At 37.8% G+C, this 12022-nt stretch overlaps 1 protein-coding gene across 1 annotated transcript in view; it reads right to left on the bottom strand.

The window, feature by feature from the left end:
* The window catches only part of LOC134534026 (ras-related and estrogen-regulated growth inhibitor), a 53904-nt gene extending 44913 nt beyond the window's left edge, over window positions 1-8991 (bottom strand). Inside the window, exon 1 of the mRNA XM_063371970.1 lies at window positions 8775-8991. The gene's annotated coding sequence lies outside the window, so the exon portion shown is untranslated. The remainder of the gene's footprint in view (window positions 1-8774) is intronic.
* Window positions 8992-12022: the final 3031 nt, after the last annotated feature.

Below are 12022 nucleotides of genomic sequence, written 5' to 3'. Positions count from 1 at the left end.
CTAAGAAGTTCTGTCGACGCCCGCCAGGTCGCAGGGTCGACGGACTGACGAGGCCACGAGGGCTTGCGGGCCAGCTCTGGCTGGGTTCCAGTGTCGCCGCGCGCCCACGAACACCCTTCCCCCTCCACCCCCTCCCCGGCAGGCCGTCTGCTGATGACGCCCCCACTGCTGCAAGCGTGCGAGGCACTTGCTGCCGAGGCAATGAGAACGGAACGATTCAAAAACTCCCAAACTTAACAACACTCACCTCAACTCGCACAAATCCTACCGACCATCATCTGTTGCGACGTGCACATAAGGGACAGGAAAAAAAAATTCACGTTTTTTTTAAAGACCTCCAAGATAGACCCCCCCCCCCCCCCATGTTACTATACGTTCTTGGGCAGAAATAACGCCTACTCATTGGCATGACACCTTTATAACCTGTCTTCTTCTATTTTTACCGGTACCTATTTTTTTTAGTTTTTTTTTATTTGACTCAAGTGCCTTTCCGGTAAATTTTGGTCCAAAAACTAAAGCAGCGTGAATGTGAACGAGTTTGTACTCTGGCCTATCGCGAAATGAATCCGTGAATTTTTCCGGTCTCTACTTATGAATACTCGTGCAAAAGGTTAAACGAGTTTATATATATATATATAATTTTAGACAAATCCAGGCTGTTTCTGGTGGAAGATAAAACTTACTTAAAACTATGTTAACACTAATTATTAAACGCATATATATATATGTATAAAAACAAAACTCTGAAACTTACAAATCAGTCTTAAACTTTCAAACTAGAAACCTCTGATAATGTAACTTCAAGCTCGGTTTCACTCACCGAGTTCATTTTGTTGTGTTTAAGGGGCACGCCTAGTCAGGGTTGCATCTGTGTTAGTGAGGCGGGATGATAAGTGCGACGCACGCTGGTGTTTCTAGCGCGGTATCGCCTCTAAGTGCAAAGTTCTGAACTGGCGCGCAGTCCTCTCGTCGTGCATGGGACAGTCATGAAATTTGAGCGATGACTGTAACATTATATGAATATAGACGTGTAATGCGAATCTTAAGTGCTTTCAATATTCTGTACTGGTTGTTTTGTGCCTAAAAAGATTACTCTGAAAACACGCCTTTAGCCATTTTAACTCTAAATATACCAGAAACAAAACTACTTATCAGCCCTCAACGAATTGTAAATTGCTTTCCGTAAGCAGCTCCTCCCCCCCCCCCCCCAGCCCTGACATCTTGAGAGGTTTTCGAATTGCGTTGTTTACCCTGAAGCTCTGGACACCGTGGCGTGTGTATGCCTGGGTAGGCGGGGCCCTTAATGTCATTACTATTATTTGAGGGTTATTTTGTCAAAATTTATTAAACTAGCGCTTTGCGTGTATTTTATCCCAAAATTTTGTCATTTAGATATTCACCAAGGATTATATAATAGCGGTAAAATAAATCACACAAGTGTCCATAATTATAATCACTTGCGTAACCTTTTATGCTTGATTCGTTCAGACGTTGTTTTTGGAAGTTTTTCACTAATGGCCACTAGTCCATCAGGGCGAGGCCAATAATTCATGGTCCAACGACAAGGGTCCTTCAAGTGTACAATCATTTTAAAACTAAAATATCGCCAAATATTAGACGCAAATATTTCGCTTCCTTACAGTACTACGTTATGTAAGTCAGTCCGTGGCTATCCTCACAATCATGGCCTATTTTCCGAGGGTGGATGAATGATGATAACCCAGGACGTATGTCATCTCTGAATTTCCAAGAATTCTCCGACGCTTGCCAAGGAATGTCGTCTTGGCAGATGACAAAAGATCTTGAAGGCAGCTCGACTCTTGCCACGCATTCTTTTGTCCAGGCGGGTATTTGCGTACCGGCGAGACTTTTGACATACAACACATTTCTTTAACTTGCACTACAAAAAATAAATTTAAAAAAAACACCATTCCGTGCATTTACGTAAAAGTAATAATAAAGCGAAAAAGAAAACAACAACAAAAAATTCTGGGTAGGCTGTATTTTGGACTCTAGCCGCCAGAGGTTTGTTTCGTGAATTTCCATCGCGCCGAACGGGAACTTTGTGCGTAAAATAAATAAAATAATATAACAAAACTCGTGTCGCTTTAATTTTTTGACGTGAATTCGATGAACGTCTCTACTTGACGGTCGGGCGACCACGCCCAAAAAATTGCGTTACCAAAAAAAAATTGGTTGTCTGTAAAATCGGTTTACGGACGATAGCTTAACGTGACAACGTCATAACAAAACATTGATGAAATAATTGCATATTTTTATGAATAAAATTGAATCATTTTTATTGAATTATCACTATTTTGTATGAATACAAAGACGGAGTGAAATGAAATGTACAATTTAATTGATGAATTTACTTTTATTTGCACTCATTAATTCAAATATGTTTATTACTTTCACGAAGAGATTATTTTAACTATAACTTTTGTACATGTTTGCTATTTAACTTCTTCCAATCTGTGTTATTCTGTTAAGAATAGGACGATGATAGGAAAAGTAGGAAACGAATGGGAGTGTTTCAAGTTTAATGTGCCTCGAAAAAGTCAAATCGATGGTTGTTCCAATCGAGTGGAAGAGAGATATATGCGGCGCAAGCGTACAATGAGCGTAACGGGACACATCGTAACGGGACAATGTGCGTTACGGGACACTTTTTCGTGCGTTCAGCCGGCGTTCATCGATTTATTAGACGTTGTCACGTCAAAAAAAAACGGACTATCAAAGTTTACTGCTACTCGGAATGCTCTAGCCGCGACATGTTCGTCACATCGTTCACAACCGCTGGCTCAACTGACTACACATATCAACATCAGAATCATCAGAGAGCATATCCACGTCAATTATCAAACAATCAACTGCAATTCCCCGTCGCTTCTCGCGAGGTGGACGGCTGAGGCTCGCTCTAGCGCAAATTTCGCGCCTCGTTCGGGGGGCTCGTTTGCCCCACTGGCCCATTTCTCTCGGCCACGTTTTGCCTCATTCGCTACCTGCGACACTTCTCTGCATTTTTAATTGCTTCTGCCTGGGGCGATTTCGCTTGTTTTCTTTCATTTCTGCAACATAATCTGTTTCGCTTAAGGCATTTTGTGATTAATGGCTCCAAAACCAAAGTTAGTAACTTTATAGTTATCCCACTCAACTAGCACCACTCAGTGCTCACTCACTCATAACCACTTCTGCTCGTTTACAACGGGCTAAGGGTTCCCAAGGGCTTTTCAATAGCACTGTAGTCAAGTCATCAACGTGAAGTAGATGTAGCTACGCGTGCTTAAATTCTACTGCGATTACCAATGAAATTCGTGAAATAATCGTGGTTTCAGTAATAAATAGCCGGGCACGTTACTTAAATGATACAAAAGAAGGGACTTGTGACTGACAGGGTTTTTGCCCGTTATAAGCTATGTATTTTCAATCTAGTGAAGGATTTCATGAAAGTGGGTCTATATTTAAAATAAAAACTTATTTATAGAGTACCTTTCTAAATAATTGAATGGAAATATATTATTAACTATTTGTCTCAAATACTTTGGAGACATTAATATTTCTAAACATTAATTTTAACCATACTGGTAGTTGGCGAAGTTTAATTCACGCAAATCGGTGTATTACTGTCGGAGTCACAGCTCTCACTGACTTCAATTCCACGCTCCCCACCAATGCTCATTACGTCATCACTGCAAATAGACCGGTGTCTCAGATGTAACGACCACGAGAAAAGTTTGCTCTACTAAGGTGTATTTACTTAAACTCTGTAGCTTTCATAGTTTACGGACTTTAAGCGGTGTCGTATCCTCAGCTTAAGTGACACCTAACCCGACATTAAAGACATTCATATTTTATGCTGGAAATTCATGTCAAAAAAATTCGTTCCCTAATGTTTAAAGCCAATACTATTTTGCAGATTCACAGAGCCCGAAAAAAAAATCGCGTATTCATTATTCTAGAGGCTAGAATCCAAACATGTTTGCCTTCATACTGCTTCAGTGTTTGGGCTCAAATTTACCCGAAGGAATCTGAGTCAGTGGAAAATCCCCAACAAAATAATTATCGAACCACAAGCATCCCGGTTAACAGTTAGTAGCCGGCAATGAGCCGGTGGGATTCGCCCAAAAACATAGAGGATCGTGGATTTTATCCTATAAGTCATTGAAACAGAGAAATTGTTTCACTGCCTACGGATTCATTGATAACAAAGTAGACTTGACGCACATATATTCTACTCTTGGTTCACGTCGATGATTGGACTACAGTTATCTTGACACGCTCTAGAAGGCCGCGAGCCAGTTTTAAACAATAAGAAGTGGCTATAAAACTAAAAAAAAAAAAAAAAAAAAAAAAAAAAAAATTCTAACTGAAACTTGATTCTAAAAAGGAAAAATTAACCGTTTAGTGAGGAGGGAAAATGTGAAGTAAAAATTTGAACATACAGAGTTATTGACTCACCTAATGCAGCCTTTAAATTTGAAGGCTCCTGGGTTTTGTTTCCCGCCTGGCTGGGCCTCCAGACGGTGTGCGGAGCTTCAGGTGTTTATGCGCCATTTACAAACCGCTCAAAGTTCTTTGAAAATGTCAAATTACGAATATCATTCAAGAGCCATTTCAGTTGCCCCAAGCTTCGTTTCGTGGTTTCGTCTTTTGGTGCTAAGATAATTTTAATACGACCACGTTATTAGTGCAAGGGATGAACAATTGTTTTTGAAAGTAAAAAAAAAATGAATATTTACCTTATTTGGCATAATATGTAATTCTTTATAAGCTATTCAATGATGGATGCGTTGAGTTAAAAACATTCATGTTTTCGCTGCATGGAAAATGAGAAAATGTTTAATCGATCATTTTGTAAGATTGGAGTACATAAATATGTTATGTACATTCAAAGTAATCGTTTATCGAGAAAACTTATTTTTTTTTATTTTTTATTAGGCCTAGTTGAATTTTTTTATGCTCTGAACCCCTCTTCACCAATTACGTTACTTCTGATAGCTCCCAGGCATCAGACATGAGACTTCAATAAACTGTAATAACAAGTATTCCCTGGTCTTGCATGTTTTTTCAACTTCTTGATACCCACCGTCTGGCCAGTCATAGCCCAGGCAGTTAAATTCGTGTTTAGCCTTCCCTCTCCCCCCAGATCGTTGATGGTGCATCATCAACTGGAGGAGTTGATAAACAACACCAGGAATATTTCTGGCACGATCTGCCGTCCTTCTGGGCCAGGGGATTTCAAAGGTATTTAGCCAGCGGCATCAGCGTAAGTCTGTAAACAAGACCAGTAGGTACTTAGCGCAGATCTTGTTTGGTATCCCCATCCCCCCCCTCCCCCCCGCAGTGGATGTACACTATCCGATCATTGCTCTTGAAACTATCATTGGTCGGGTCACTTGACTGGCAAAGTCGGAGGGCTAGCCTTCGATTCACGGGTGGTGGGATATTTCCCGTAAATCGAAACATTTATTTCCCAAATTAACAGACACTCCTTTGTTTAAAATCCAGTGCGGAATCACCACCGAGATGAGGACTTCACCATTTTCGTAATCATCGTCTGCATCACCACTTTCATCTTCATAAGCTTCATCGTCGTCATTTTCTTCATCTCTTCTCCAAACTCTGAATTAATGAGGACATGCGAAATTCGCGTCGTTACTTGACGAAAGTCTAGATTGCAAATGTTTGTACACTTGAAGGACCCTCGTCGTTGGGTCGCGAGACATTTGCCACGGCCTGAAGGACTGAAATCTAGTGACAAACTCCTTAAAAAAAATCTGACCGATTGAACCCATAATCACATGAGATTGACTTGATTACGCACACGTTTATGAATACTAACAAAGCACTAGGAAAACTGAATTTTGCAGGTTTCAGGTCATTGTAGGGACAAGCATTTTTCGCGAAAAAAATCTGAACGCCTATTCAACTGCAACAATGTATGCCCACACCAGCGGTTTCTTCCTTGTGATTGGTGACCGACTGCGATATAAGTCATTGTCTTATTTGATCCAGCCACTCAGGACGCGTTTGCTTCTGCACTGAATTACTGTGATTGGTGTTGTTATAATCGACATGACATGAAAGAAACTCACCCAATCACGAAACACAGACGATGGTACATTGTTTTAAATTTCAGCTACTCTCGAAATCTTTTCGCGAAATATTTACACCCCTAATCATTAGTAATTAATTATCATCGTAATCTTCATCATTTTGTCTATCACTTTCTTTATATTTTCCAAAATAAGTTTGAGTATTAAACTCAATAAAAAAATTAGTTAAATCGTAGTTACGAAAATAGTTGCAAAATTCATTTTGTTAGCTCTTGCACTGTGCAACTTAAAAGTTACACTTCAAAATTTATTTGATTCTTCCATGTATTTTTATAACAATTTAAAATATTTTTGAAGCTCCTTTATGCAAGTCTGTTGGCTAATTCACACTAGTTTCGGGTTCGGCTCAATTCTGTGTTAAAATCATAAACGCATTTTATTATTCATTTATTTCAAAACAAACAAAAACCATAATTATACCAATTCTTGTAGTTTTTTTTTAACATAACTTATTGTATATCAACGCAAGTGTGAACTGCCAAAAGTTGAATACTTTGATCACAAAATTATAATTAAAAATAATACGTACACTGGCTAAATGCGGATACATAATTGACTTCTGGGAGGGGCACATGGCGCCTGAATACCCCCTCCCCCAATAAAATCGAGGAAACGATACTTAATATTAAGATACTAATAACTAATAACTGAATTTAGATGTTGGATCCAGCCAAATCAATTATAGTTACATACCCGTCTTTAGTAAGTGTTAAATATAAAAGTAAACCCAAAATTTATTTCAGAAGTCTTTTTAGCCATTACACCTTTTATCCTATTTTGAAAATTGAGGGGGCACGTGCCCCTGAGACACCACCCAATTTTTTCAGACGATTACTACAGTTAAAACATATTCAAATAAAAAAAATGTTTATATTTGACTCGTCTCGCGTGAAGACGAAAAATGTTTCACACCGTTAACAATAGGTTCACAGTCAATATAACAATTCTGCAAGGCCCACACAATAAAAAGAGCCTCTGGCAAATGACAATGACCGAAAACATTTTGTTTTCTATCCACGAGACAGTTAAGTGAAGCTAGAAACATTTAGGGGAAAAAATGTCATTTTCGTTAATTGTTCACCAAATGCACAGCTCACAAATTAAATGAAAATTGAACTGATTGTCCGTTTAAACTAAACGAAAGTTCATATGAGCGTAGACATGTAAATTGTTATTCGTACAAGCAAATGTTTAAAAATGTGCTCAAGGAGACAGAATATTTTCAAGCGCTCTTGTCGGAATGCAAGTAACAGGGGTGGAAATCTGAAGGAGGGGGGAATATGGGGGATATCTACGTCGTCATCCCTCCCCCGGATCAACAGCGAAGTTATGAAAAAATTGGTTGTCTGTAAAGTCTGTTTACGGACGATAGTTTAACGTGACGTCATAACAAAACATTGATGAAATGATTGCATACTTTTATGAATAAAATTGAATCATTTTTATTCAATTATCACTATGTTGTATGGATACAAAGAAGGAGTGAAATGAAATATACAATTTAATTCATAAATTTACTTTTATTTGCACTCATTAATTCAAATATGTTTATTACTTTAACGAACAGATTATTTTAACTATAACTTTTATACATGTTTGCTATTTAACTTCTTCCATTTATGTTATTCTGTTAAGGATAGGACGATTATAGGAAAAGTAGGAAACGAATGGGAGTGTTTGAAGTTTAATGTGCCTCGAAAAAGTCAAATCGATGGTTGTTCCAATCGAGTGTAAGAGAGATAGATAGATGCGGCGCAAGCGTACAATGAGCGTAACGGGACACAGCGTAACGGGACAATGTGTGTTACGGGACACTTTTCCGTGCGTGCAGCCGGCGTTCATCGATTTATTAGATGTTGTCACGTTAAAAATTGTTTAATATCAGTAAAGACAGTACGTTAAGTCACGTCACCTACGGCTACTACAGTAGAACCATATGTCAATGTATAAGTGTCAATAGTATGTAAGAATAGTTTGCATATTTTGCATTCAAATTTACATTTTTTTCCCTAAATTTTTCTTTCAAAATCCCCTCCCGAAAAATATGTCTGTATCAACCACTGGAAAGTAATATTACTAAACATTATTTTTAAGAAAACATTTACCATTAAACAGACAATTCTTATAGACTATTGGTTTTCTCGGAAACGGCTGTAACGATTTAGATTTAATTTACAGAATAACTGTCAACGTGGGATGAAAAATCAATTAACTTGGGTTTCAACTGTAGGAAAATTAGTTCTAGATATATATTTTTTTTTTCATATTTAAAAACATCCAACAATAAATACGCACTACATCATAGAGATGTAGAAAATATGAATGTGTATTTTATTGTACAAACGTAACAGTGAACATGTATTAAACCATAGAGACCTCAACATAGTGAAAATGTCAATAATAACGCCTATTTTAATTAACTTTCTTACTATCATTTTTTTTGTAAACAAAGTTTCACTTCCTCCGAAGGAAGGTCGGTCACCCATATATTTTTAAATAAATAAATAATAATAAAAAACAGGAAACATTAACTGACTTGTTCTAGAGAAAGACTAGCTTTTGTTCCGTTTCAGGAGTCAAGAGAAGGAAGTGCCTGATTCGTCTCCATCGGCAAGCCGAACCACGTGCTTCGTCGCAAAAGGGTTGTTTATTTACCTTCAGAGAAGTCGACGCGTGTTCTCCGGCAGTCAAAGTGTCATGGCCGCCGAGCTGCAGGCTTTTGTTGTCACGTGGCGCACGCGTTGTTCGCACACGACGCCAGGCGTGCCACAACTTTAGTTTCGGGAAACAAAAAAACCAGCCACGAGGAAGAATATTGTTATTTTGAAAAATGGAAGTCTTGAGAGCAGAGAATGCGGGCTGAACACGTCCACGCGGCGTCAGGCCTGGCAAGCGACTGGGGCGCCCAACCGCCGCTCTAAAAATAACCGCCGGCTCGCCCAAGAGAAACTCTTCCTGTCTCTCTCGCTCTGCCTCTTCGGTCTGTTGCGTGGAGGGGGGGAGATGGTATGCGGGAATATCTTCCCCTCCTCCGCGTCAAGCATCACTCATAAGACGAACCGGCAACACACTTACACACTTCTTCTCCTCCCCTCCCCTTATACGCAATTCTGCCAGGGAAAATTTTGGGCGGGCGGGGGCACGATGCCACATATCCCCACGCCATCTCAATTCTCCAAAAAAGTGAAAAATAAATTTTGTGTGTGCGCGTTAGAAGTTATACTTGGCGTAGTATAAAAACTAATTTTAGTTTTGCATGCAAATAATTAACAGAAATAAAACAATAAGTGTACTGGAGTGATATTATAAATACGTTTGGTAAAGAATAAATTAAAAAAAAAATCAAAACGTTTAAATACAACTCGGTATTTAATATTATTATAAAATTTAGTATAAAATTAATTATTTAATTTAGTAAATTAATTGAGATAAATTTTAATGAGTAATGAAAATCAATAAATAAGCTGTATTTTGTTCTACTTGATTAATTTAAATTATTTATTAAATAATAATACAATAATTTATAATGGAAATAAATAATTCATACGGGAACATAATTTCACAAACACTCCCTTAAAACGGCCAGGAGACTATTAAACCTTCCACAGACACTCACTGCCAGCGACAATGATAGCTTACAAGCTACCTGACATCATTATACATACGAGAACATAACCTCACTTTAAACAAATGTAAATGTGTGTTGCGACAAATTGTGTCTGTACCAGCGCGTTTATGTTGTTTCAAGTGTGGGAATTCAGATCTGTATAGCATAGCACAAAGTAGTTACTTAATTTGAGTTTTATGTATTAACTACTAGATTAAATTATTTCATAAATTATTACAATCTAGATGACTATCCACAGATTATTCACAACTTTCATAAGGCCAATAATCATAAGTCCCACTGGAGCTTGACTCGACAGTGGCTCTCCCTACTGCTCGTCTCTTACGTCGCACCTCTGTCCCGACATACTGCTTCGCACTACGACACAGTCACCGATGCTACGATCTTCGCACACGAAGCTCTTCACTCGTCGCCCGCTATCTCTCGTCAAGAGGTCACTAACCCTCTTCACTTCACTGCCTGCTCGCAGGTCTGCTTCCGCCTTTCATACCTCCCAGTTTTGCTGATGCGTAGCCTTGATGCACCGAGATCGTGCGTATCAATGGGCTTTTAAAATCATAATTTTCCGTTTGTCAAGTGTACGTCCTGCAGACTTGAAAATCGGTGGTGATGTTCCTTACATCACGATGTTTACACCCCGAGCAACACCGGGTACTTCAGCTAGTATACTATATTGTGACAATCTGTTGTACAACAATGTAAAAACAATGATTCTTAAACTGATTTAAAATTCCTTAAATATATGTATCTTTTCTTAATCAACCATCTCAAGGGATATACTGATGTCTATGAAAGCTTAAGAATTCGGTAAATAAAGTAGAAAGGATTTATTTAGGCAAACAATATTTTTGATGTGTAACATCTTAACTTTCGGTATAAAAAATTTGGTAGTGGTAAATATTTTTAATGAAACGGAAGTCGCATGGAACGGAAATGTGTGACCTCAGTGCTGCCATCTGTGGCAGTTGGCGTGATACAAAGTTCGCAAAGCAAAAACAAGACTTTATACAGTTTGGTAATTGATTAATGAATTATAAGAAGATGGGCAGTGTTTTAATAAAACTCCTTGACACAAATCAGGTACAAAGCCGGGGTTTAGTACGTATTGTTTACATATCGTTTTCGCTTTTATCGTAGGCGTTTTATTACATATTTTAGCCTTTCGCTCTGCAAAATGAATTATTCAATAGTCGACGTAGCTGTTCCTGCAACAAATTCTAGCAGGAAAATGCGAAATATGTGAGTGTTTGGATGTCAAGAAATGTATGTAGCTGAAAACACAATTTGCGTAAATTTATCACGTTACGTATTATTTTAAAGAATTCTATGTTAAATTTCGTGTCTGAGTTTCGTATTATATGTGTCTTTGCAACATTAGAACACATTAATGTTCTCGTTTACGAAATTAGGTGTAAGACATCTCTGGTGAGCACTGAAATATTTACTCACTTTTTTTTATTAAATTACACCGCCTAAATACAGAACAGCTAGACCAAATAATCTGACTAACGCGAATTGTGCAGTACCAATTTAAAGTAATGGAAGTAGTAAACTATAAAATTACTTAACGACTAAAAAACTATAAAAAAAACCAGTTTTGCAGATCCAGTATTGTTTGCTTGGTAAAAAATAAATATTTTTTGTCTAAAATAATAAGTATATTCAATAGAAGTGTATATTTTAACTTCGAAAACTAAAACAAGACATTTTTTTTTTTTTCATATTAGACGTGAAATGAGACACAGACAGGTTTAAAATTTTTGGTTTGTTTGGTTGAACACGAGCATATATATTATCATTCCAGGAAGTTCCGCCTTCGGAGGTTACAGACGTTGCTTGGAGCTATCTTCTTTGGCTGCAACAAAACCATGTTTTATTTGAAACTTATTTCACATTCCTTGCGTACATAAGCCCCTGCTTACCTGGAGATATTTTGGATGTTTTTAAGTACCGTTGTAGATACACTGTCCTATGCAAACCGCAAAGCATTAACACTACATGCAATTTTGAGTCAGATTAAGTAATTATTCTTAAATAAGAGAAAGCTTTTATATAAATGTTTACGTATATTCGGATAAGTTAATTAAACTTAGCGATTTATTAATTTACTGCTCCCAACAAAAAATGGCTGATTTTATGAGATATTATAGAACTACGCCATTGCTAGAGACCTACAAAATTCCCTTTATTTCCTGGTTACAGGGCAGAACCCACAAACGTGTACGTAATCAAGTCAATGTCATGTGTTCGTTGGCTTCTGTGACGTATCCGGGTA

The sequence above is a fragment of the Bacillus rossius genome, chromosome 7 (assembly GCF_032445375.1).
Source record: "Bacillus rossius redtenbacheri isolate Brsri chromosome 7, Brsri_v3, whole genome shotgun sequence".
Lineage (NCBI taxonomy): Eukaryota > Metazoa > Arthropoda > Insecta > Phasmatodea > Bacillidae > Bacillus > Bacillus rossius.
This window is presented reverse-complemented; position numbering and strand designations above follow the sequence as displayed.